At 49.7% G+C, this 24,858-nt stretch overlaps 1 pseudogene; it reads right to left on the bottom strand.

Moving 5' to 3' along the window:
- Nucleotides 1–1,857: 1,857 nt before the first annotated feature.
- LOC116755231 lies at nt 1,858–9,851 on the bottom strand (annotated as a pseudogene).
- Nucleotides 9,852–24,858: the final 15,007 nt, after the last annotated feature.

The raw sequence follows: 24,858 nt of genomic DNA, 5'->3' as shown, positions 1-24,858 counted from the left end.
CTGGCGAGGTAAGGGTAGACGTTTCCACTCCCAATTTTCAGGCTCTTGGAGGAGACAAATGGATAACACGTAATCCAAAGGCTGCATGAACGCTCTGGATTCTTTGGGTGGCACGTGCAGATACCCTTCCCTTCTCCTCAGATGTCTGGAGGGGAAACCTCTGTAGCCCAAGGATGCCGGAAGACTCCTCTGGTCTTGGTTGGGCTGGGGAGGCAGCAGCAAGGTTGGTAAGGCTGATTCTGGTGGATGGGGAGGACCCTTTGCAGAAGCTGGAGATCAGAGAATGTCGTATCAGGCGAAGCTTAAAAAAGGACACAGGACACAGGAGGTGGCTGACTCTGGCCTCTGGGGCCCTCTCTCCCCTTCCCTCGCTGCAGCAAGGTGACTGGTCATCCCGATGTGTCCCAAACCCTACCTCTGTCATCATCCTTCCCTGCAGGATACATTGTCTTTTTGAGCTCACAACTCCCCAAATATTGTTGTTTTTAAAGTTTTAGTGTGCCCAGGGGACACGGAGTAGCATCTGCCCCGCTTCGGAGTTGGCTGTATCCACACCTTGTCCATCCAACCTCCCAACCTGGGCGTTTCTTAAGGCCAAGGTCAGGTCTGAGGCACCCACGTGGCGCATTAGCTGTGTGGCCAGATGCTGTGTGCATGCTTCCTGAGGATGGCCAGACTGTGGGGGCAGGGGTGGCCTCTGAGCAGGCCAGGGCCAGGATCAGGGCAGCCAGAGGCAGGTGAACATGGACTGACCTTGAATGAGGATTTGCATTATCTGGCTTCATCCTCTCAACAGCCCTGCAAGGGGAATGCTAATCTCACCCTCACTTCACAGATGGGGAGACTGAGGCTCTGACCACACTGCCAGGATGTGGTGGAGCCTGGATCCCCTCCAGACCTGTCTGACTCCAATGCCCCCGCTCTCTCCACTAGGGTGGGTGCCTATGGTTCACATAAACCTTTCTGGAACAACGCAGGGGTCACTAACTGGAGGAAAGGAAGGACCAAAGCGTCGCAAGGTGCTGGTCAACGCAAGTTGTCTCACATTCCAGGGCATGGCCTCCAGGGGGCACTCTTGTAATAGCGCAGGTTCCTCTCCCTGCCCCACCCCAGGGTCTAGCGGGTTAGGAACAGGCAGGGCAGGATCAGCCTCCCGGAAGAGCTACCCTAGGCTTCAGGCCCACTTAGGGAGAAGACAGTTTTGAACCTTAGGTTGCCACATCATTTCAGAGGCACCCAAACCTCTGTTTCCTCCACGCTACTCCTCCCCCCAGATCCCTGCCCCCAAGCATCCCCACGTGGGCGCACCGAGGTGTCCGAAGCCCCTCCATTCTGGCCTCGTCTCAGCCTACAGTGCAGTCTCCAGCAGGCCCCTGTGGAAGGAATGTGCCAGTAAAGGGGTGTTCTAAGGCCCCCTCTGCTACCTAAGGAGGCAAACCCTAGGTTGGGCCCAGACGGGATCCTGGGGCGGGGCTGTGAGGGAGCCTGGAGCTGGTGGGGAAGGGACACCTGAGGAGGGAACCCGGAGGGCAGCTGCAGATGGTCAGAGCCGAGCGGGGTGGGGGCACCTCAACCAAGGGGCTGAGGGTCATCTGGGGACACAGGGCTGCCTGATTCTGCCCAAAAAGGCATCTACGCATCAGGACTGTCAGAACTGCCCAGGTGGGCTACCTTGGATTTACCTGTGGAGAGGCTGTAACAGGGTCAACCCCACAGGCAGAGGCCAGTGTCAAAGGTCAGCTAGACATCTTGGGCTTTGCTGTGGCCAGTTGGGTGAGTAGGGTATTTCCGGGGCCTGAGACCCCAGAGCTCAGCCACCAGCTCCCCTTGCCAAGTTCAGATCCTGGTGAGAGCCCCTCACTGCCCAGCCCCTTTCCACCTCCCCCCAGACACCTGAGCTCGGGTCCCGTGGCGCAGCAGATGGGAGGGGAGAGGGAAGCCACTGAAGGCGGAGCTCATGGCGGACATGTAGGCGCCCATGGAGGGGAAGACCAGCCAGTCGCCCACGTCCAGCTCGGGCAGCTGCACCCCCTTCAACAAGAGCTTGTCAAAGGCATTGCACCTGGGGCTGTAGAGGGTGCCAGAGAAGAGGGGCAGCTTGGGGCGGAGGTCCTGCAGGGACATGGTGGCAGGGGGGTGGGGATCAGAGAAGGAAGGCACCCCCCCTCCACTCCCCAGCCTGCAGGGCATGCCCCCAGGGCACCAGAGGGAAGGTACCAGCAAAGACTCTGTCATTCACCCACTCTGACCAATTCCTGAGTGGTCCCTATGTGCCAGGCACTGTTCTTGGCCCTGCCCTCATGGAGCTTATGCTCTAGAGACATACTCCTGCCCTGCCAATTCACAAGTGCAGACACAGATGGGACCTCAATTTTCCCATTTATAAAGTGGGAAGATTTTATTTAATAATCACTCAAAATACCGGGACTCAAACCTGGCTGCACTGCAAACGCCTGAGGATCGTGTCAGGGTCCCAACCCATGAGAAGTTCCGATATCAATGGTCTGTGGCATGGTCTGGGCATAAGGGTATTTTAAAGTTTCCTGGATGATTCTAATGTGAAGCAAAGTTTGAGAATCTCTACTTCCTAAGTCTCCTGCACCTCCAAGATTCAAGGACTCTGGAACCACATAGCGACACAGAGAAATGCACATGGAAACACAAACAGCCAAACATCTGCACACACACCCCTCCACAGACCCATGGACCTGGACACCCCCCTTCCTGCACAGGTGTAAATCGACAGGCCCACGCAGAGAAATGCACACACACAGAAGTGCACCTGCCAATACACGTAGACACATGTACACATCCTGGTACATGCACGAGGTGTGACAATCTGTCAAGCCACCGATAACCTGAGATCTTTCGCCTCTCCCCCGGCAGCAGGGAGCCCTGCCCAAAGAGGGCTGGACTAGGGGGTCTCAGAGTCTGGGAGATTCCAGAGCCACAAAAAAGTTCTCCTTACCTTCACCACAATGGGCATCCTGGGTTCAGTCTCCCTGGGAAAATGCAGAATGTGCCGTAGTGGCCATTGTTGAGATAGAACAGCAGCTTCCAGTAGCCTCCTGAGAGCAGGCAGATGGCAGGACCGAGCTGTGCTCAGCCAGGTCTCACCGCTGACCCTCGACACCCGAGCCCAGCACCCTTGGGGGAGGCCTGACCCTCTGACCAGCGCTGGATAACCCCTGTTCCCTGCTCCAGGAGTCTTCTCTGAACCCATGCACGGTAGAGGCCTGTCCTCTGCTCTCCCACTGCCCCTCTGCTCCCCGCATCAGGGTGTTGCCCCTTTTCCTCCTCTTCTCATAAGAATAATCTAACTAACATACCATGAGATATAGCCCAGGCATTGTTCTAAGCTCTCTACATGTATTAAGCTATTTAACTTGTAACTCCACTCTGAGTAGGTACAATGAGCCCTGGTCTACAGTTGAGAAGACTGAGTCTCGTCAGAAGTCACACAGGAGACTGTGGCAGGTCTGAGATTTGTCCCCAGGTCGCAGGTCTCAGGTACTCTGCCCTCACCCTAGACCAGGTTCCCTGAGCCCCTGCCGCATGAGTCAAAACTGGGGGCAGGGCTTCCCTGGTGGCGCAGTGGTTGAGAGTCCGCCTGCCGATGCAGGGGACACGGGTTCGTGCCCCGGTCTGGGAAGATCCTACATGCCGCGGAGTGGCTGGGCCCGTGAGCCATGGCCGCTGAGCCTGTGCGTCCGGAGCCTGTGCTCCGCGACGGGAGAGGCCACAACAGTGAGAGGCCCTCTTACTGCAAAAGAAAGCAAAACAAAACAAAACAAAAAAAATGGGGCAAAAGGCCTCTTCATGACCTAATTCCATCATGGTTGCTCCTCCGTGATGTGCTAATTTGTCAGTTTCCTTCCTCAAAGGGGTGCCTGTGTAAACTACATGTTCTTGATGCTTTGGCATCTGGGGCCTTGCTGACCTTGGAGAGACTGCTCCTCCCTGGGCTGGTTAATTCCTAGAGATAGCAAACGACTGCCTTACAAGAACGCCTTTCCTGTGCAAGCCAACCAGTTCAGCGTCCATATCGCAAACTGCCTCCTAGATGGAGCTCCCAGAACTTGAGGCACTACCTCTGGCTAGCGGCCCTAGGGCAGTCCTTACCCCCACAACCCGCTGAAATTGCTCAAACTAGCCAGTCCCACACCTGCCAGATCCAGCTCACCCTGCCTCACCCACTCCTATCCTTGAAAACTACAGTAGAGGCTCTGGCCTGGCTTTCCCCTTTGTCCTTCTGCCCGCTGAACCATTCCGGTCCTTCCCCTTGTGGCCCTGTGTGGCCTGCCATGCCTCTGGTTTCTCCAGAGGAAACTTGTGAGTAATAACCTCTCCTTCATGACAGTTATTTCCATGTCTTACATAACCTGATTAGAACAAAAACTGTGCCCAACTCTGACAAGCACAGGGTACAGCACAATTGTCACCTCCCTCCATCTAAACATTCTGCCTCTATTGATGTTACCGAAGTAAGCGTGTGGCAGCTTTCTCTCCAGCTCCATCATACTCCTGATGCATATTGAGCTGGTGGTCACCTATGACCCCCAGATTCTTTGGACAGGACCTACTACCAAGCCGGTTTCTTCACAACCACTCTTCATCTGTTCTTAGAACACTGCTTTCTTGAATCTAAACTCAGGATTTTGCGCTGATCTCTTTTAACATTTGGAGCATTTCATAACATTTGGGCATTTATATGCCCAGATCTTTCTGAATATTGTTTTTTCTGCCCCCTCCCCGGTGTACTTCCCACCATCTGCGAGGACCCTGCTTTCTTAGCTGCCGTCACCGATCCCATCTCCTGTAGCCACAGCCCCAGTTGTCCCTAAACTAGTTGGTCACGAGAGGTAGTCAAGACATCCCTAAGGTCAACAGCCCAGCTCTGCTTGGCATGGAGTACAAATCCAAGTGCACCAGTGTTTGAATCAGACAGACCCAGGTCCAGCTGCACCACTAGCTAGCTGTGCTGCCTCAGACAAGTTACTTCCTCTCTCTGAGCCTCACTATCTCTACCTGTAAAACGGGAATGCCCCTAAATTATTTCACAGGGTTGTGGAGCAGAAATGAGAGAAAATATGTTTTTCACACATAACAGATACTTAATAATTGGCATCTCTTGTTATTGTGGAAATAAAAATAACAGGCCCCTAGGGACTTCCCTGGCGGATCAGTGGTTAAGACTCCACGCTTCCTCTGCAGGGGGCGCGGGTTCAATCCCTGATCCCTAAGCCAGCGGGAGACATCTATTCTCCATCTCATCATGAAATGGAGTTTCTGGTTAGCTCACTGTGAGGAAAGCAAACCCACCCCACTCCTGCTGCAAAAATAACAATCAAAAAACTCCCCTGTGGTGGTTAACCTCAATAGTCAAAGGTTTACCATTACCCTATAGATGTCACCCTTAACCTTCAGGCCATGACAACAACGAGAGTGCCTTCTTGTATTTGTGGTAAGAATTTGTATTTACTCACTATATTTTTGGTATAAGAATTTGCACCTGTTAGAAAATGCCTGCTGGATGAATTCAAGGTGCATACCAGCACGATGGTGTCTGTGAACCTCGTGGGCTGTGTTTTGTAACTTTACCCCCATAAACACAATATAAATCCATTGGCTACTTAGGAATAATGAAGACCCTTTGTCTTGGTTCTCACCTCCCGGTCTATTTCAGAACAACAAAATAGTGATACTAACAGGTTCATTCCTAGACCCAGTTTGAAGCTTGTTTCCTGCTAATTAGTCGCCCAGGGTTGGAGCCCAGACTCCCTGCCCATCCTCTCCCCTGAGGGCCGGGGAACGCCTGGATGGTGCCCTGCCCACCCACCGGGCTCCAGCACAACCTTCCTGGCAATCACGTTGACAGCGATCATGCAGACAGATGCTGCGTAGAAGCGGCCGGGCTCTGCGATGACCTCGACACCTCTCCCCTAGGGAAAGTCCTGGGCCAGGGCGGTGTTGATAACTCCCACCATCTGCAGGGGTAGACCCAGAGCCTAATATGGCCAGTCCCTCTGTGGGAGCTTTACCTGCGTCGTCTCCCTTCGTTCCCATGACAGATGTGTGGGAGCTGTGTGCCATTTTACTAGGGAGGAAACAGGTAGAAACTGTGACCCAGAGTGGGGAAGTCACTTGTCCAAGGGCACATAGCACATAGCACCCTGAGATGTCTGAATCTGGAACCATTTAAATTAATACACAGTCAGTGAAGATGAAATGTTCCCTGGGTCTCAGGGATAGCAAACTTCTACCTGACTGTAGCTTAACCGGGGATAGCAACTAACATGTCTAAAGAAAGACACGGAGCCAGATATGCACGTGCCCATATATGCACACAGGCTATGTAAATATAGTCAGACAAATCCCATCTATATACGCGCATACAACTCACAGTTCCACGAGCTCCCCAAACACACACACTCTGTCCCCTAAACCCAGGCTGGGACACCTGGCTCTCTCTTGTCCTCCCCTCTCACCTCCTCAAACTTAGAATCAGAGCCCTCCTCTCCAGGGAAGCCCCCTCCGATGTCCGGGAGACCCATGTCATGCCTGACCCCGCAGCCCATCTCAAACACACGCCGGCAGTTGGTGATGGCCTGCGTGAAGCTATGGGGTGCCTGGCATCTTGAGCCCTCGTGGAAGCTGAACACACGTCGAGTGACATGTAGAGAAACACATGTGAAAAAGCAAGGGTCAGTAGGAAGACAGACAGGGTCAGAAACACTGACACATGGTCATCCTTGAGTTGGGGCACTCACGTTTGGGTGGCGGTCACCTCTCTTAGCAGGCCCCTCCCAGTGCCTCATTGCAGGGGCTCCCTTTCTCTTCCACCTTGGAAGGACTGTGCTCAGAACCCCGAATCCCCATGCTGGAGTGCAGGGCGGGCTGAGGAACCAATCAGGGCTGGGTAGGGTGAGGCCAGTGCAAAAGTCCAGGGGGTGCCACAACACTAAGGAATCAAGATAAAGAACATGTAATGCGATCGTTGTAAAGAGCAACATTGATTCAGAAACATCACTAATGAATAATACATTAAAAATGTAAATAGGGACTTCCCTGGTGGTCCGGTGGGTAAGACTCGGTGCTCCCAAAGCAGGCGGTCTGGGTTTGATCCCTGGTCGGGGAATTAGATCCTGCATGCATACTGCAACTAAGAAGCCCACATGCTGCAGCTAAAGATCTGCGTGCTGCGATGAAGATCCCGCATGCCACAGCACAGACCCGGTGCAGCCAAAATAAATACGTACATACACACATACATAAATATTAAATGAATAAATAAGTAATGTAAATAAAGACAAGATTGGTAATAGTAATTGAACCCTGAAGCAAAAGGAAAAATCAGAAATGCCAATCCTGTCTTCAGTTAAAATTTTGATATTTTCCTCACTATGAATTTTTTTGCATTATTTTTTATTTTTTCAAATATTGCATTAAAATGTTAGTTATCTACAGTATATGTGTTTTAACGTCCCCTTAACTTTTGCACCCAGGGCCTGTGCCTCCTTTGCCCCACCTTAATCCCAGATGAGATCCAGGTTCTTCGCTGAGCACAGATGGAGCATCACGAGGTCCAGAGGGGCCTCAGCTGACCGGAGGGTCCGATAAGCTGGAGATCTCCTGCCTCCCAGGCAGGGAAAGCCAGTGCGCTCACCTGGTTCCAACCACCGCCAACCCCAGGTCTCTGGCGGACTTCAGCATATGTTCACACACCTCCAGGCTGGCCCCAAACTTGGCGCTCAGGGCAAGATGCTCTCACTGTCCTAGGTCCACAACCGGAGCACCAGCCTGGGAGAGGGGTGCAAAGGATGCCAGGGGTTCTTAGGCACATGAGTCCCGATGCTCCCGATCCAACCTCCCTCCAGCTTCTCACCCACCCCCGCCTAGTTCCTCTGGACTGTCCAGCCGTGGAGTCCCAAGGAGTGAACACACTCACTACTTACAGACTTCTGCCCAGGCAAGAAAAAGCAGGAAAAGGATAAAATTATAAATACACCTTCCATAGGTCTCCACGTTACAGGATCAGAGATGTTAAATAACTTTCCCAAGATCACACAGCATGTGACAAATGAAACTGAAATGTGAGCCCTGGTCTCCCCGACTCCGTGCTTTTTCCATGATGTCACCTAATGCCAGACCGCCTAATGCTAGGCTCTGCCTAGTGTCTACGCAGACACAGGCAACGTTTATTTAGCACCAATGTGCACCAGGGAAGGCATCGGGCCACTGACCCAAATTCTTGTACTTTGCTGCTTGGGTCTGTGGCAGTCACCGTATGGGACCACCTTCATCTGGTTCCTGCAGCCCAACTCCATCTGCTGGGGTCCCAGGCTTGAGGTCCCTTGCTCTACCTGTCTCCACCTGTTTGCACCGCCCCTCCTCCACTGGTCTCACCTGGCCCCAGGGTGGTGCTGGGCCACCTTGATTAGCTCCCCCTCACTGTTGAAGGTCAGGAACCGCACCCCATGGCAGGCAGCGTACTAGATGTGCGAGACAGGCTTGCAGGGGTTGGCATAGATGATACGAGAGGGGGCCACGCCCAGGCCCAGCCCCTGCTCCAGCTCCACCTGGCATGGGTAACAGCCAGAGTTGGGGGCTGCCTCACTGTCCTTTACTCTTTGGGGACAGGAAGCCTGGGCATGAGTAAAAGGGGTTGCCCTTGACTGAACCCCTACTATGTAGTGCGCTGAGCACAAATTGTGCTCTTTAAGCTTCTAGACTCTTCTAAGGAAAGTAGAGTTGGCGCCATTTTCAAGAGGAAGGAACTGAGGCTCAGGTGAAATGGCTGTGCCAGGACAGGAACGGGTTCTGTGGCTTCAAGCTTGTGCTTCCACTCATTGGCTCAGGCTGTCTGCCTTAGTCACGCGGACCAGTCGGAGGTTGACCACACCCATAGTTCATTCATTTATTCCTTCCCAAACAATTGAGGATTATGAGTGTCATCCCCTGTTCAAGGTGCTGCAGTCCCCACTCCAGGACCCCTGGCAACTGGCCTTTTTTTCCCAGGAAGTATCAGGCCCGTGAATGAGACAATTGGCTTTGGGCCCAGGCTCACCGGGCTGGCACAGTCGAAGCCGGTGCCCAGGGTGGCCAGGTCACGCAGCACCCAGGGGCTGCTGTTGCACTTCACCACATAGAAGGGTGAGACCCGAGGCAGGGCCTGGCGGAAGACCTGATGGCGGCCGGCCAGCATGCCCAGGTCAACCACCATGAAGGGGTCTTGGCGATCCTGCCAGCACAGGGCAAGAGGAAGAGAAGACTGGGTAGTGGGTTATCTCAGCTAATCCTCAGAACAGCTCTATGCAGGAAGTACTATTGCTGTTGCCGTTTCAGAGGTCGGGAAACAAAGGCTCAGACAGAGGAGGTCACTGGCTCAAGGTCACAGAGCAAGTACACGGCAAAGATAGGATTTGACGCCAGGCCTTCTAACTCTTAAAATAGGGGGACAAGAGGGCAACAATCTTTGTAGATCAGAGCTCCAACCCTTAACCAGACAGCTTGGCACCGGATAAAACTCCAAGTGGTGGGGTGGGGAGAGAGCTAGAAGGGGACAGAAATATTCCATCACCCCCAGCAGAACAGAGCCTTGGAATAAGACCTAGGAGACTGACATAAGACCGTAAAACAGAAAGTCTTATTTCTTGCCCACCAAGTAGAGACTGAGACACCCTTTTCCCTCCCTACTCGCCCCCTTCCCTCCTTCCTCTTTCCTCTCCTCCCCCTCTCTCCTCTTTCCTCCCCTCCCCCTCCCTCCCTACCAAATGGGAGAGCTCCCTGATCTTCAGGACCTGCCAGGCAGTTTCCCCAGCCTCCAGATTGATGAGATCCTTTGGCCACATGCTTCCAGGGCTTTCTTGACTCTCCTTTGGGTTCCCGACGGGGGTGCTCATCTCTGACACTCCAACTAAGCCCTTAGCCAGGCGCAGTTCCAACCTCCTGGAAAGGGCTTGCACTGAGGACGGGGCCTCTTCCCTCCTCCCAGCTCCCTGAGGGCCCCGGAGCCAGAGTTCCTAGGCCATAATTTCTCAGCCCTCCCCTTCAGCCACAAGAGCTCCACAGAGCCCTCGTGAATTTTCTCATCTGTAAAATGGGTCACTGGCCCGGTCCAGCCTGCTTCAGAGACCTGGTGGGGGACCAAGCCAGATACATAGGCTGTGCACACAGAATAGAGGGTTGGCATCCTCTTCCGGGCTCCTCCACACACGTGTTCCCATTCACAGATGAGAAAACTGAGGCCAGAAAGATAAGTGCAGAATCCAGGATCTTCAGATTTTAGGGCTCAGAGCCAGGGCCCAGGAGATGATCTAGGTCCAAGGTTCCCATTCTACGCACAGGGATGAGAGGCCCAGAGAGACGAAGGGACTTGATCGAGCTCACCAAATGGTCAGTGGCAGAGCTGGGCCTGGCACCTGGGCTCCCTAGAGCAGCCACTGGACCTGCTGCTGGCCACACTTCCCTGAGACCGAAGTGAGGGTGGCCTGCAGCCAGAGGCCCTCTGCTTCCGCAGCTGGGACTGCACCCACGCCCCCCACACCACACACAGACTCACCTGCTGCCTACTGTGACCTGCTTCCCCAGCCACAACCCAGGAGGCCAGGATCTGTGGCGACTGGGCTTCGGGTAAATCCCATGGGAAGAGCAGAGCTCAGCCCAGATCTCAGGGGCCAGGGCAAATACCACCCCAGGCTGTCCTTCCAAACCTCGGCCAGCCCTGCCTGCTCAGCCCAGACCTCCCAGGCCCCGAGAACTAACCCTCCTTTGTCACCCACACGACAGGATCACAGGTGAAGTCAGACTCCAATTATACGTGAACATCAGAGACAATCAGAGTGGAGGGACCCTGGGAACCTGCGTCCACCCTTCCCACTTCACAGATGGAAACACCGAGGGGCCCAGCGGTCTCCAGAAGACTCAGCAAACCTGGAGGGGGTAGAATCAGGACCTCAGACTCTAATCACGGGCCGGTTCCACTGCGTCAGAGCAAGAGCTGGTCTCTCCTGGTGCTGTCCCTCCACGGCACATTTAAATACCTCGCTGGAAGTTTTTCCAAACGGAAAAGTGAGCCTATCTGCATCACTCAGTGTCCAGTCACGTCCCTCCTCCCTGGGCCCGCCCTCCCTCTCCATGTGGGCTGCTGAGGTCTCTGTGACCCCTTGTCCCTCCCAGGCTGAAGCCATCACCTTGGGCCCGCCCTCCCTCTCCATGTGGGCTGCTGAGGTCTCTGTGACCCCTTGTCCCTCCCAGGCTGAAGCCATCACCTTGGGGCTGCCCACCCTCTAGGATGTCAGCCGTCACTTCTTGCAGGCTCACACCCCGCCTCTGTGCTGTGACCAGAGCCTCCTTGCTGTTCCAGGAAGGCAGCTCAGCAAGGAGCCGGCTCCTGTCCTGACTCTTCTTTTCTGCCAGCCCTGTCTGGCCTTCTGCTCACTTGTGGCCTCCAACCCTTTTCCCTCCCACCAGGGGTCAATGCCCCCTGTCTCCCATCCCCCTTAGGCTCTGGGAGCTTAAACACCTAGGAAGGGGCAACAGGTAGAGTCTGGATTGGAGGGAGGAACTCGCTGCAGGACCAGGACAAATCTCTTAACTTCTAGAGTCTCATGAATCCCATCTGTGATTCCAAACAAGATAGTAAAGTCCAGGCTTTTACAGAGACCCCCACCTACTCTCACCCCAGACTGATTCAGCTGGAACTGACTTGTAGCTCTGCTTCTTAGATGCTGTAAGTTCTTGGGCAGATGACCTCACCTCTGGGGGCCTCGAGATGGGGATAAACCAGCAGGTGGTCGTGAGGATTAAATGAGATGAAAAGAGTTTAGCCAGGTGCCAACATATACCAGTAATCATGATAATAGCAACAAGAATGGCCAATATTACTAAGCCTTAAATAAGCGTCAGGCATTACGCTGAGTACTTTATGTGGGTCAGTCATGGAGTCTTCACAGCAGCTTATGAGGCAAATTCCAGCCAGAGCCAGCTACACACCTGTGGGAACCTGGACAAAGCGAATCTGTGTCGGATGTGTGACCCCCATGGGGTTGCAACCTCAGCACCAGGACGAGCTCAGTACCTGGATTAATGGTGGACAAGACGCTCCTGGTGCATTGCCTACCCAACGTGCGGGGTGTCGCCAGCCTGGGGTGAGGACAGCTGCCACCTTGCCCTGCACTGAGACCTGTGAGGCCATGTGCCTGACCCCAACTTCTTGGCTCTAGGCAAATCCATATGTATAGAGCTGGCCCCGACCAGATCCCCGTGAAGCAGTGGAGCCCAGTCGGAAACTGTTCCCCCCCAAGCCATGGTAACTCTCCTACCCCTGCTCTGCCCACAGCGACAGGTACGTGGGTGAAGCTCAGACTCCTGCTAATATGTGACCACCAGAGCCCCGTCAGAACCAGAAAGGACCTAGGCTCCTTCTCAACCTCCCCTCCCATCCTGTACATGGGAAAGCTTAGAGGCCAGAAGGAGAGAAGGGCCGAAACTCCCCTGGCGAGCTGGTGGTGGACTTGGTCTTCAGGCCGCCTCCGCACGCTGCAGATCCTGGGTGGGGTCTGATTCCGGGTCCACTGCCCTGGAGGATGTATTGGCCTCTGCATATGTGCAGATTCTTGCCTTTCTCTGTGGGTTTAAATATTTCTTTGAAAATCTCTCTAAATGGGAAAGTCAATCACACCCCATCAGGCCATGGTGCTGGACCACATCCCCCTCCTCTCACGTCCTTCCCACCCACCACCTGGGCCCCTCGTCTCCTTGTCTCTCTACCTTCCCATGCAGGCTGCCAGGGCTCACTCTGTCACCTGCTTGTCTCTCCCAACTGCCTCCACCAACCCAGGCAGGCCCTCCTCCTTCAGGCTGGACCCACCTGTGTGGTCCCTGGGCCTCTCTTGATTACTGCTCAGCCCAGACCTGGGTGGCGGAGGTACTAAGCATCTCAGGGATACAGAACCTGGGCCCTCAGTCCTACCCCTGCAGCAGCTTGAAGAGGAAGGCCCTGTGTCCCTTGAACTCAAGAAGACAGTTGGGGACACACGTTAGCTTGGAGGGAGATTAGTTAGGGTCTAAGCAGGAAAATAAAGCCACTTCAGCTCTTCACAACAGAGACAATTTAATGCAGAGGATTGTTTCCATAGGTGATGGAGCAGCTGAGGGCCAAACAGGGAACAGTGAAGCAACCTGGATCCTGGCAGGAAGTTATTCCCATGCCTGGACTGGAGGGGCAAAGGGAAAAGTGACGTTCCCCAAACCGGAGTCAGAGGTCACTTCGAGGAAGTTGGAACCACGGAGACACAGCCACTGCCTAGGAAGCTACCTGGGACAGAGAGGTGGAGGAGACACAACCTGGTTTCTCCTGTGGCCTCCCAGCCTCATGCCAGTGCCCCCCAGTGGCTGAACCCTGCCGGAAGCCAGTCCCCCTGGGAGATGGGACAGAGTCAGGGAGGGACAGAGAATGCATGGGGAGGGGGGCAAGCAGACCCAGGATGATCACAGGTGGTTGGAGGCTCCTTACAGGTAGAGACGTTTACCTGAGCCCTCGAGGATGAGAAGGTGCAGCCAGGCCAATACTGGGCAGAGCATTCCAGGTGTCGGTAACTGCTGGTGCAAAGGCTCAGAGGTGCGAACAAGCTTGGGCCCCAGGAGTAGAAAGGAATGTAGCGGTGGAAGAAAGGAGGTGGGAATTTGCTGGGCTTCAAAGTCGATGTATAATACAAGTCAAGTATTAGCCTGATATTACAGATGTGAAAATGGGGAGGAGGGTGCAAAATGTGGCATGCAAAGAACCCTTCTAATAAGATGATCTCAAATCCAGACCTGATCTCGAGCGAGCTAGACACTTGCAGATGGAGAGGCTTTCAGTTCTGAACCAGCTCCCCCTTTCCTCCTAAATGCACAATCCCGAGGGATGCTCCTTGTCCATTTCCCAGCCTCGCCAGCTATATACACCACCCTGGTGATGTCTGCACTCTCTCTCCAGAGCTGCAGTGCTTGCTTTCTTGGCTTGTGTGTTCCCTTTGGTGGGAACACTCTTCCATCACATGTTCAAATCATGCTTTCTTTTGCTTACAGGAATCATTTGTTCAGGGTTAAATTCAAGAGTGGGTCAGCTCAGTTGCTGAGGCACCAAAACACCCAGGAAATGAAGGGAGAGAAGAAAACTGAATGTCACCAAAACTCAGTAAGAGATTGGAAGTCAAACTTTGGTAGGTCACACGGGGTGAGGGGACGCTCACCCTGGCTTCAGGAGTGGGTGGGTGTGGTAAATTGCAGGGCTTTGGCTTTGCAAGAAAGGCTGCAAGTTTGGGCAGAGCTGAATTGCTTAAGACAGAAGGGAGAGGTGGGGTCACCAGCAGGGCCTCCTGTTACCAGCAGGCCCATACTTCTACCCTCTCTCTGTACAACTTCCTCTGAATGAATGTTAAACAGATATTTAAGGAACATTTATTTAATGCTGGAACCATGGGGTATCCACGTGTAAAAGGATGAAGTGGACTGCTACTTCATACCATACATAAACGTTAACTCAAAGTGGATGAAAAACCCAAATATAAGAGGTAAAACTATAAAACTCTTAGAAGACAAGATAGGAGTATATTCATGATGTTGGATTAGGCAATGGTTTCTTAGATATGGGGAGAGACTGTTAATGTATACGGGATTTCTTTCTGGGGTGACAAAAACATATAAACATTAGATTGTGGCAATGGTTGCACAACACCATGAAGATACAAAAAAATATAGAGAATTGTACACTTTAAATGGGTGAAATATGTGGTATGTGAATATCTCAAAATATATTTTAAAAAAGAATATTCATACCATGTTCTTGGATTGGAAGAATCAATACTGTGAAAATGACTATACTACCCAAAGCAATCTACAGATTCAATGTAATCCCTATCAAACTACCAATGGCATTCTTCACAGAATTAGAACAAAAATTTTTACAATTTGTATGGAAACACAAAAGACCCTGAATAGCCAAAGCAATCTTGAGAAAGAAAAACGGAGCTGGAGAAATCAGGCTCCCTGACTTCAAACTATACTACAAAAGCTCCAGTAATCAAGACAGTATGGTACTGGCACAAAAACAGAAATATAGATCAATGGTACAGGATAGAAAGCCCAGAGATAAACCCATGCACATATGGTCACCTTATCTTTGACAAAGGAGGCAAGAACACACAATGTAGAAAAGATAGCCTCTTCAATAAGTGATGCTGGGAAAACTGGACAGCTACACATAAAAGAATGAAATTAGAATACTCCCTAACAACATACACAAAGATAAACTCCAAATGGATTAAAGACCTAAATGTAAGACCAGACACTATAACTCTTAGAGGAAAACACAGGAAAAACACTCTTTGACATAAACCACAGCAAGATCATTTTTGACCCACCTCCTAGAGTAATGGAAACAAAAATAAACAAATGGGACCTAATGAAACTTCAAAGCTTTTGCACAGCAAAGGAAACCATAAACAAGATGAAAAGACAACCCTCAGAATGGGAGAAAATATTTGCAAATGAAACAATGGACAAAAGATTAATCTCCAAAATATATAAACAGCTCATGGAGCTCAATATCAAAAAAAAAAAAAATTCATTAAAAAATCGGCAGAAGACCTAAATAGACATTTCACCAAAGAAGATATACAGATGGCCAAGAGGCACATGAAAAGATGCTCAACATCACTAATTATTAGAGAAATGCAAATCAAAACTACCATGAGGTATCACCTCACACTGGTCAGAATGGCCATTATTAAAACATCTGGAAACAATAAATGCTGGAAAGGGTGTGGTGAAAAAGGAACCCTCCTGCACTGTTGGTGGGAATGTAAATTGATACAACCACTATGGAGAACAGTATGGAGGCTCCTTAAAAAAACTAAAAATAGACCTACCGTATGACCCAGCAATCCCACTACTGGGCATATACCCTGAGAAAACCATAATTAAAAAAGAGATATGTTGGGCTTCCCTGGTGGCGCAGTGGTTGAGAGTCCACCTGCCAATGCAGCACGGGTTCGTGCTCCGGTCAAGTGAGCTATGGCCGCTGAGCATCTGGAGCCTGTGCTCCGCAACGGGAGAAGTCGCAACAGTGAGAGGCCTGCGTACCGCAAAAAAAAAAAAAAAGAGACACGTACCACAATGTTCATTGCAGCATTACTTACAATAGCCAGGACATGGAACCAACCTAAATGTCCATCACAGATGAAAGGATAAAGAAGATGTGGCACATATATACAATGGAATATTACTCAGCCATAAAAAGAAACGAAATTGAGTTATTTGTAATGAGGTAGATGGCCCTAGAGTCTGTCCTACAGAGTGAAGTAAGTCAGAAAGAGAAAAACAAATACTGTATGCTAACACACATATGGAATCTAAAACAAAATGGTACTGATGAACCTAGTGGCAGGGCAGGAATAAAGGTGTAGACATAGAGAATGGACTTGAGGACACGGGGTGGGGAGGGAGAAGCTGGGATGAAGTGAGAGTAACATCGACATATATACACTACCGAATGTAGAATAGTTAGGTAGTGGGAAGCAGCAGCATAGCACAGGGTATCAGCTCAGAGCTTTGTGATGACCTAGAGGGGTGGAATAGGGAGGGTGGGATGGAGGATCAAGAGGGAGGGGAGATGGGGGTATATGTATGCATATGGCTGATTCACTTTGTTGTACAACAGAAACTAACACAGTATTGTGAAGCAATTATACTCCAATAAAGATCTATTTTTAAAAAAGTAAGAAAAACCAGATATTAGCACCATTAAAAAGAAAAAAGAATATTCACTTAAAGAGACACCACAATATTACTAACCTACAAAGTGGCTCTCAGTCCAGCCCTGGGTAAAACAGACAGAACATAGATCTTGCAAACCTGCCAGTCTGAGTTTGAATCAATCTAGAAACCTAGAAAGCGATTTACCTACTCTAAGCGTCAGGATTCTCACCCATGGAAAGGGCATCACAAGAAGCACCTACAAGGTAGATTCTTAAATGCACACACTCTTAGATTGTCAGAATCTCTGAACCAAACATCTTAGACCTGAAAAGATATGTGGTCGAACCTCCCTGTCTCTCGGTGTATAAATCCTCTTTTCAACTTCCTAAATAGGTCATCATCCCACTAGGCTGCTTGCGTACCCCCCAGGGACAGGGAGCTCACCCCACTTCCTGAGGCAGCCGGCCTTATTCTTGAACAGCTCTGATTGATGACGAGGTCTTTCTTTAAACTCTGTCTCTTCCTGGTTGACTCTTTTTTATTTTATTTTAGTTTAGTTTTTATTTTTGGCTGTGTTGGGTCTTCGTTGCTGCACGCAGGCTTTCTCTAGTTGCAGTGAGCGGGGGCTACTCTTCATTGTGGTGCGCGGGCTCCTCATTGCGGTGGCTTCTCTTGTGGAGCACGGGCTCTAGGCGCGCGGGCTTCAGTAGTTGCAGCACACAGGCTCAGTAGTTGTGGTTTGCAGGCTCTAGAGCACAGACTCAGTAGTTGTGGTGCACAGGCTTAGTTGCTCTGTGGCATGTGGGATCTTCCCGGACCAGGGCTTGAACCCGTGTCCCCTGCATTGGCAGGCGGATTCTTAACCACTGCGCCACCAGGGAAGCCCCTGGTTGACTCTTTTAGGTCCTGCCTCCTCCCTTTCAGGCCCCCACAGAACCCCTTCAGTGACCTGAAATTTGTATCAATATGTCCCTGAGTCTGCCCTTTTCTGGGTCAAAAACTCCTTCTCTGATTTCCATCTAGTATAACTCCGTGGTTTTCCCAGTGCAGAAGCAAAGTTCCAGAGAGATTCACCACAGGTAACACAGAGGCTGAGAGATCACATGGTGAGTTGGGGGACCAGCCCGTCTACCCAGAGCTCCTATGACAGACAGCAGAATGTGTCAGCACTAGGTCTTCCCCGGGGCTTTGACTAAGTTCCATATGTTGGCTCCTAGCTTGGGGATGAGTGCAGGATTGATCAGAGACACATCATGACTGGCACAGCACCCAGCACCAAGGACCCCTCTCCAAGCTGAACCTCCACCTCACTCAGCCTGCCTGGTCGGGCTTGTGTCCTGAGTCTCTTTGAAGCATGGCTGGAATGACTCACCAACATCCAACAATTATGCCAGTCCCGGCAAGAGCAGAAAGATGGGGAAACAGGCTCTCTTTTCGCAAGTTATCCCCAGTTTTGTTATACCCACCAGAGACCAGAGAGGAGGACTTAGTATTCCCATTGTATTTAGACTAAAAGATGAAGAGATTTGCTCAGGGTCATACAGCTGGTAAGACAGAGCAGGAATTTGAACCCAGCTCTGTTGACCTCAGAGCCTCTGTTCCCGGGAATGAAAAAGCAGCATAACTCAGTGATTAAACACATCGAATTTAATGTGCCCAATGGAGATGATGATGATGGGGGGAGGTGAGGATAATATAATTATTTATCGAGTGCCTACTACCACACACCCTGCCAGGTATCAACTCATTCAATACTCACAAAATCTTACGGATGTAGTTACAGTTATTATCCCCATTTTATAGGTGATGAAACCAAGGCAGGGAGAGGCAGGATAATAATAAAATCTACTTAATAGGACCATGGAGAGTAAATGAGGTAATGCATGGAAAGCCCATAGTTTAGTGCCTTCATGACACTGGTTAAGTACTTAAACTGTAGTTAACGATAATGATAATAATGTTGGCAAGATAAGGGCCTTAGAGATCATCTAAACCAGAGACCTTAAACTTTTTGTCTTAAAAATTAAATATGGACCCTATAGGGGATATTTGTCGTGTCTTGTGGATGCCCGGCATCTCTGAACACCGCTCCTGGAAGTTCCATCTCTCCAATGTGGAAGCAAAAATTAACTTTGCCAAGTTCGCTTGCAGCCAGGATGTGTGAAAACATGAACCTGGGCTCTATCAGGTTGATCTGAAGGCAATGAGGACCGGCTAGTATTACAAAAGTGACTCTAGCCACCGCCATGGTGTGTGATGGTGAAGCAGTGGTTAATTAAATTGTTGCCTGTTGTCAGTTGGAATGAAGTTCCCGTTGAAAGTAAGGCTTTAAGGACCAAATGTCTAGTGCCATAAAATGGCACAAAAGGCAGAAGGAATACCAGTATTTGGGGCGGAGTAACTTCTGCATGTCCTAGAGAATTTAGGGAAATAATATGGCAAGCTCAGAGGCATAATTTATTGGCACAAGACATGGCCAGAGAATCAGGAACTTTCTATGACTAAACTGTAAAGAATCTCTCATCTCTTGCTGCTGAAGAGACGAATGAGCCAATAACAGAAATACAAGTTTGAGAATGCAAGTTGCCATATCACAACATCAGTTAATTTATAGCCTTACCTCACGTGCGTGCCTGCACGCACACACACATCTACTAAAGTTAAACATACACCCATCCTATGACTCAGCAATTCCATTTCTGAGTATACACTCAAAAGAAATAAGAAATACTCAACAGAAATATGTCCACCAAAAGACGTGTACAAAATCATATCAAGTTTATAATATCGCCAAACTGGCTACAATCTAAAAGTCAATCAATCATAGAACTGACAAATAAATTCATATATATCTCATGGAATACTACACAGCAATGAAAAAGAACAAACTAATGCTAATTGTAAAACCATGAGTGAATCTCACAGACATATGTAGAGCAAAAAAAAAAAAAGCAGACCCAAAATAACAGTACATACATACTTCATGATTTTATTTATATGAAGTTCAAAAACAAGTAAAATTAATCTACTCTGACAGTAGTCAGAAGAGTCATTATCTCTGGGTAGGAGGTTACTGGCAGGCAGGGAGTGAGAGAGCCTTCTGGGTTCCTGGAAATGTCCTATATCTTATTCTACCAGTGGTAATACAGAATATACTTACAGATCCTCCCCTACTAACAATGGGGTTATGTCCCAATAAACCCATTACAAGTTGAAAATATCTTAAGTTGAAAATGCATCTAATACACTCAGCTACTGACATCATAGCTTAGCCCATCCTACCTTAAACTGCTCAGAACCCTGACATTAGCCTACAGTTGGCAAAACCATCTAGCACAAAGCCTATTTTATAATGAAGTGTTGAATACCTCATGTAATGTATTGAGAACTGTGCTGAAAGTGAAAAACAGAATGGTTGTGTGGGTACAGAATGGTTTGTAAGTGTATCAGCTGTTTATCCTGGTGACCTCGTGGGAGGGAGCTGCGGTCAGTTGCTGCACGCTCAGCATCACAAGGGAGTATGGAACCAAATATGCTAAGTCCAGGAAAAGATCAAAATTCAAATCTAAAATATGGTTTCTACTGAATGTGTACCACTTTCACATCACCGTAAGTCAAAAAATTGTAAGTCGAACCCTCACAAGCTGGGGATCGTTGGCATATATATTCACCTTTTATATATGCATATACACATACATATATATTCATGTATATATTGTGTATATACATTCATTCAGCTGTACACTTAAGATTCACATTTCATAGCTATATCAGGCCTCTGGTGACATACGAAAGTTGAAGGATTGACTTAGAAAACATGCATCCTAAGAATTGTAATAAAGATGTATGTGGAGCTTTCGATGTCTCAAAGTGCTTAAAAACCCACAGAATGCGTCAAGCCTCCTCGTCAGCACAGTTAACCCTTTTCCTGGCACTGGTGAGGCTCTTTCTGACTCTCTAAAGGTCCCTGTTATGACCTTGCGGGAGGGTTGTAAGTGACAGTAACCTCTTCAGTGCACCCCCACACCCCTCATTGCTTCAAATTCTTTAACAGCACACCCAAGGGCAACCCCAGTAATGTCAAACCCTAGAGGGGAACACTGCCATACCAAAATAATCTAAAGGTTTAATCAATTTACATTAACAAAAAACCCTGTAGAATCTGTGTGGGAATGGACGCCGAGGGTGTTAGACACAGAAAGGAGGGAACATAACTTTAGATCAGAACCAGCTTATCCATATGGTTCACTTACCTGCAGTCACCATCTAGGTGCGCGCTCAACCTCCGGGAGTGGTCTGCTTGGTGATTAGCTAAACCTGAACTCCATGGTGGCCTGCGGTAAGTGAGGTTGAATGCCATAAATTCCCTGGTTTCATACAGAGGAAGGAATCCAGAGATTTAAGGAGAGCATCCAAGCAGCTCATCAACCATTTAACTACGTTTCCTGTAGAGGTTCAGGAGAACATGCCTTCTCCAAGGACTGAGAAAATGCATTGAGAATCACACCAGCAAAAGGAGTAGTAGTTTCTTTGAAAATCACTCTCTAAGCCAGAGATAAAGGACGGAAATTCGGCCATTGAAATGGACTTCCTTATTTCAAAGGGAAGATGAGATGAGGTCCTGGAGGATAGTACAGCCAAGTAACAGCACTTGGCCGCAGAGGCAACATGGTTACCATCGTGGACAGCAGGGCCCCAGTGGGATCAGAATGGTTAGGTTCTGCAGGGATCTTTGGTGTGGTCAGTTGACCGTGGGCTCTGCAGGACAAAAGTAGGTGTTCAGACTACTGAGATCCCATTTGATCTGTTTAACCAAAAAGAAACCCTAGGTATACCCAATAATTTTAAAAATAATAGGCAAAACAAATGCTAAACAACATTTTGTATAGTCAGGATAAAGTAAGTGTTGGTAACTGATTTAAATAAAATTGTGATAAAGTATATTGGGAAGACTGAAGAGAAGTGAGGAGATATAGAAGAACCTCATAAAAAGATAAGTATATGATATTTACACATTAAATCATGAAACAGCATCACAAGCTCGTTATCTGGAGATACTGAGTCAACAGCAGAAGAAATGCCTGACAGCGTTCAAAGTGATGGCCTCCGGGGGCAAAACCAGAAAGAGGGGAGGTGTGCTCGGGAGTTTGTGCCAGGCATCATTTAGATTTGAAATTTTTGAAAAGTTAAAGTTTTGGAAAAAAATAAATGTCTTGAAGAGCCACATTCTCCTCACAAACCCCTTCCCCTTGCAGCCCTTCAGCCATCTGCAGACACGGCTCATGTCACCCAACGTAGCTCTTCCCTAGGCCAAACGCCCCCAGTTCCCATTGGTCTGGCCTCTTCCTTCCTCCCTGGGAGGTTATGTAACCTGCTCAAGGTCACAAAGAGAGTAGGTGTCACAGTCCAGAGTGACATTTGGGGCTCCTTTGACAGGTAGCAGAATAGGAACCTCTCAGGGCAGGGCCCTTGAGTTCCCCGGTGCCGTGACTCAGTTCCCCGGGCGACTCTGCAGGTAGGCTGGACAGAGAGTCATCCCTGAGGAATCATCCCACACTGACTCCTGCCTGAGGATGCCCCATGTGAGCAGAGACTGGCCGCCGAGCCCCACCTGAAGCAGGACTTCTGATCTGGCTTTTCTGGGGCATGTTCCTACATATGTCAATAAGCAGCAAATAGGTACAATAAATCTCCTGCATACAAACCATCAAGTTTCGAACTTTCAAAGATTCGAACATGCATTCACATGTCCAATCACGTAAGTTAGTTCATGTGTCTGGTGTACATTGTCACGAGCGTGCGTCCTCTACAAGTGGTTGTGCTTTTGTGTACTTTACTGTACAGTACTCTTGCTGTGCAACACGAGGAGCTACTAATGAAGACCTGATGGAATGGGAGGCCCAGAGAAAGGATGAAGAGAGACAAGAGGAAGAAGAAGTAACTGCAGAACCGAAGAGATTCACGACGCAGGAAATGGCAAGGGGGTTTTCTTTATTTGGGGAGGCACTGTTAGTTTTTGAGGCACAGCACCTGAAAGTAGAATGGTACACGAAGGTTGCGGCAGCCGTTCAGAATGCAATCCAGCCAGTGCTACCATGTCATCTATGACAAGAAAAAAAAGTTACTACCCAGACATCACTGGATCGTTTTTCAAGAGGGTAAATAGAATTGAATCCAGCTAGGAGCCAGAACCTGTGCCATCGACGTTAGGCATGAGTGAAACTGCAGCTTGCCCTCCGTCTCCTATAGCTGACGATCCTTCAGCTCCACCATCTCCCCCCTCCTCTCCCTCCTCCAGTCAGTAACTCTTCTTGCCTGTTCACTCGATGCCCCTGTATGCCAGCTGTTGTACTGGACCACTGTACTTTTCAAGGTACTGTACTGGAAGATTAAAAATGTTTATTTTTTAAAATTAATTTATTTATTTACTTATTTTTGGCTGTGCTGGGTCTTCATTGCTAAGCGTGGGTTTTCTCTAGTTGCAGTGAGTGGGGGCTACTCTTCGTTGCAGTGTTCGGACTTCTCATTGCGGTGGCTTCTCTTGTTGTGGAGCACGGGTTCTAGGTGCGTGGCATCAGTAGTTGTGGCGCATGGGCTCAGTAGTTGTGGCACGTGGGCTTAGTTGCTCTGCAGCATGTGAGATCTTCCTGGACCAGGGATTGATCCTGTGTCCCCTGCATTGACAGGCGGATTCTTAACCACTGCGCCACCAGGGAAGTCCCAAAATGTTTTTGTTATTTTTGTGTTTTTTTTGCGGTACGCGGGCCTCTCACTGTTGTGACCTCTCCCATTGCGGAGCACAGGCTCCGGACGTGCAGTCTCAGCGGCCATGGCTCACGGGCCTAGCCGCTCCGCGGCATGTGGGATCTTCCAGGACCGGGGCACGAACCCGTGTCCCCTGCATCGGCAGGCGGACTCTCAACCACTGCGCCACCAGGGAAGCCCCAAAATTTTTAATTTTTGTGTTTGTTTTTTATGTATTATTTGTGTGAGAAGTATTATAAACCTATTACAGTACAGTACTATACAGTCAATTGTGCTAGTTGGGTAGTTAGACTAACTTTGACTTACAAACAAATTGGACTTACAAATGCACCCTCGGAACGTAACTCGTTCATATGTAGGGGACTTACTGTGCTTTCATGAATACAGCCAATGTGGCAGAGGGGAGGTTAATGCCCCATTTCGTAGATGAAGAAATTGAGTTTAAGGGAATAAATGACTTATTCAAGACACACCATGGATACAATGCCCATTTGGAGCCAGGCCCGATGCTAGTGCCTCTGTGTCCTTACCTCTCCGGGATGTGTTCCTGCATACTGCGATATCAGCAAACACGAGATATTCCAACTCTGAGCCAGGCCCTGGGGTGCAGGTTCAGGTGGAGAGGAACGAAGGGGACTGGGTCAAGGAGACCCAAGTCTATGTGCTGAGTCAAGGCTGTACACACTCACTGGGCGGTGGAGGGCAGGGTATTCATCTCTACTTTATAGATGAGGAAACTGAAGGTCAACAGTTCAGATGAGTTGTCCATGGTCCCACAGCTACTGTGGAGAGCGGTAGTAGTGAAGGTCATGGACCCTACGGCCAGACCCCTAAGGTTTGAGCCGGCTCTGGGGCTGCTCTGGGTAAGTACTTGACCTTCCTGTGCCTCTGTTCCTTCTCTGTCAAATGTGGATACTAACAGATGTCACTTCTCAGGGTTGCTGAGCCAATGCACATAGAGGACCAAGGGCAGGGCCTGGCTGTGCTGCCTTCTCCCTGTCACTTACTCCCTGTTTGGGAAGGTCAACGGATGCCTCTGAAATGAGTGTTCAGAGACAGCGTGAGCTGCCTCAGAAATCAGGAAGCAGGAGGGATCCCTGGCTTACACTCTGGAAAGAACAGAGCAGATGCCTGACCCCTGCGTGATCTGCCTGTACACAGCAAGATGAAATCAGCTCTGTGAGCACAGAGGAGACAGGAGGTAAACCCCAGACCACTCTGTCTTGAAACAGTTTGGACTGAAACCGGCTGAAACAGTTTGTGGAGACACCTTCCACACGATGGCCACTTAGCTTGACAGGGCTCAGGTCACAGGCAGGCGGGGCCTGGGGTCAGGAAGGAGGAAGTCTG

Source organism: Phocoena sinus, chromosome 1 (genome assembly GCF_008692025.1).
Source record: "Phocoena sinus isolate mPhoSin1 chromosome 1, mPhoSin1.pri, whole genome shotgun sequence".
NCBI classification, from domain to species: Eukaryota; Metazoa; Chordata; class Mammalia; order Artiodactyla; family Phocoenidae; genus Phocoena; species Phocoena sinus.
This window is presented reverse-complemented; position numbering and strand designations above follow the sequence as displayed.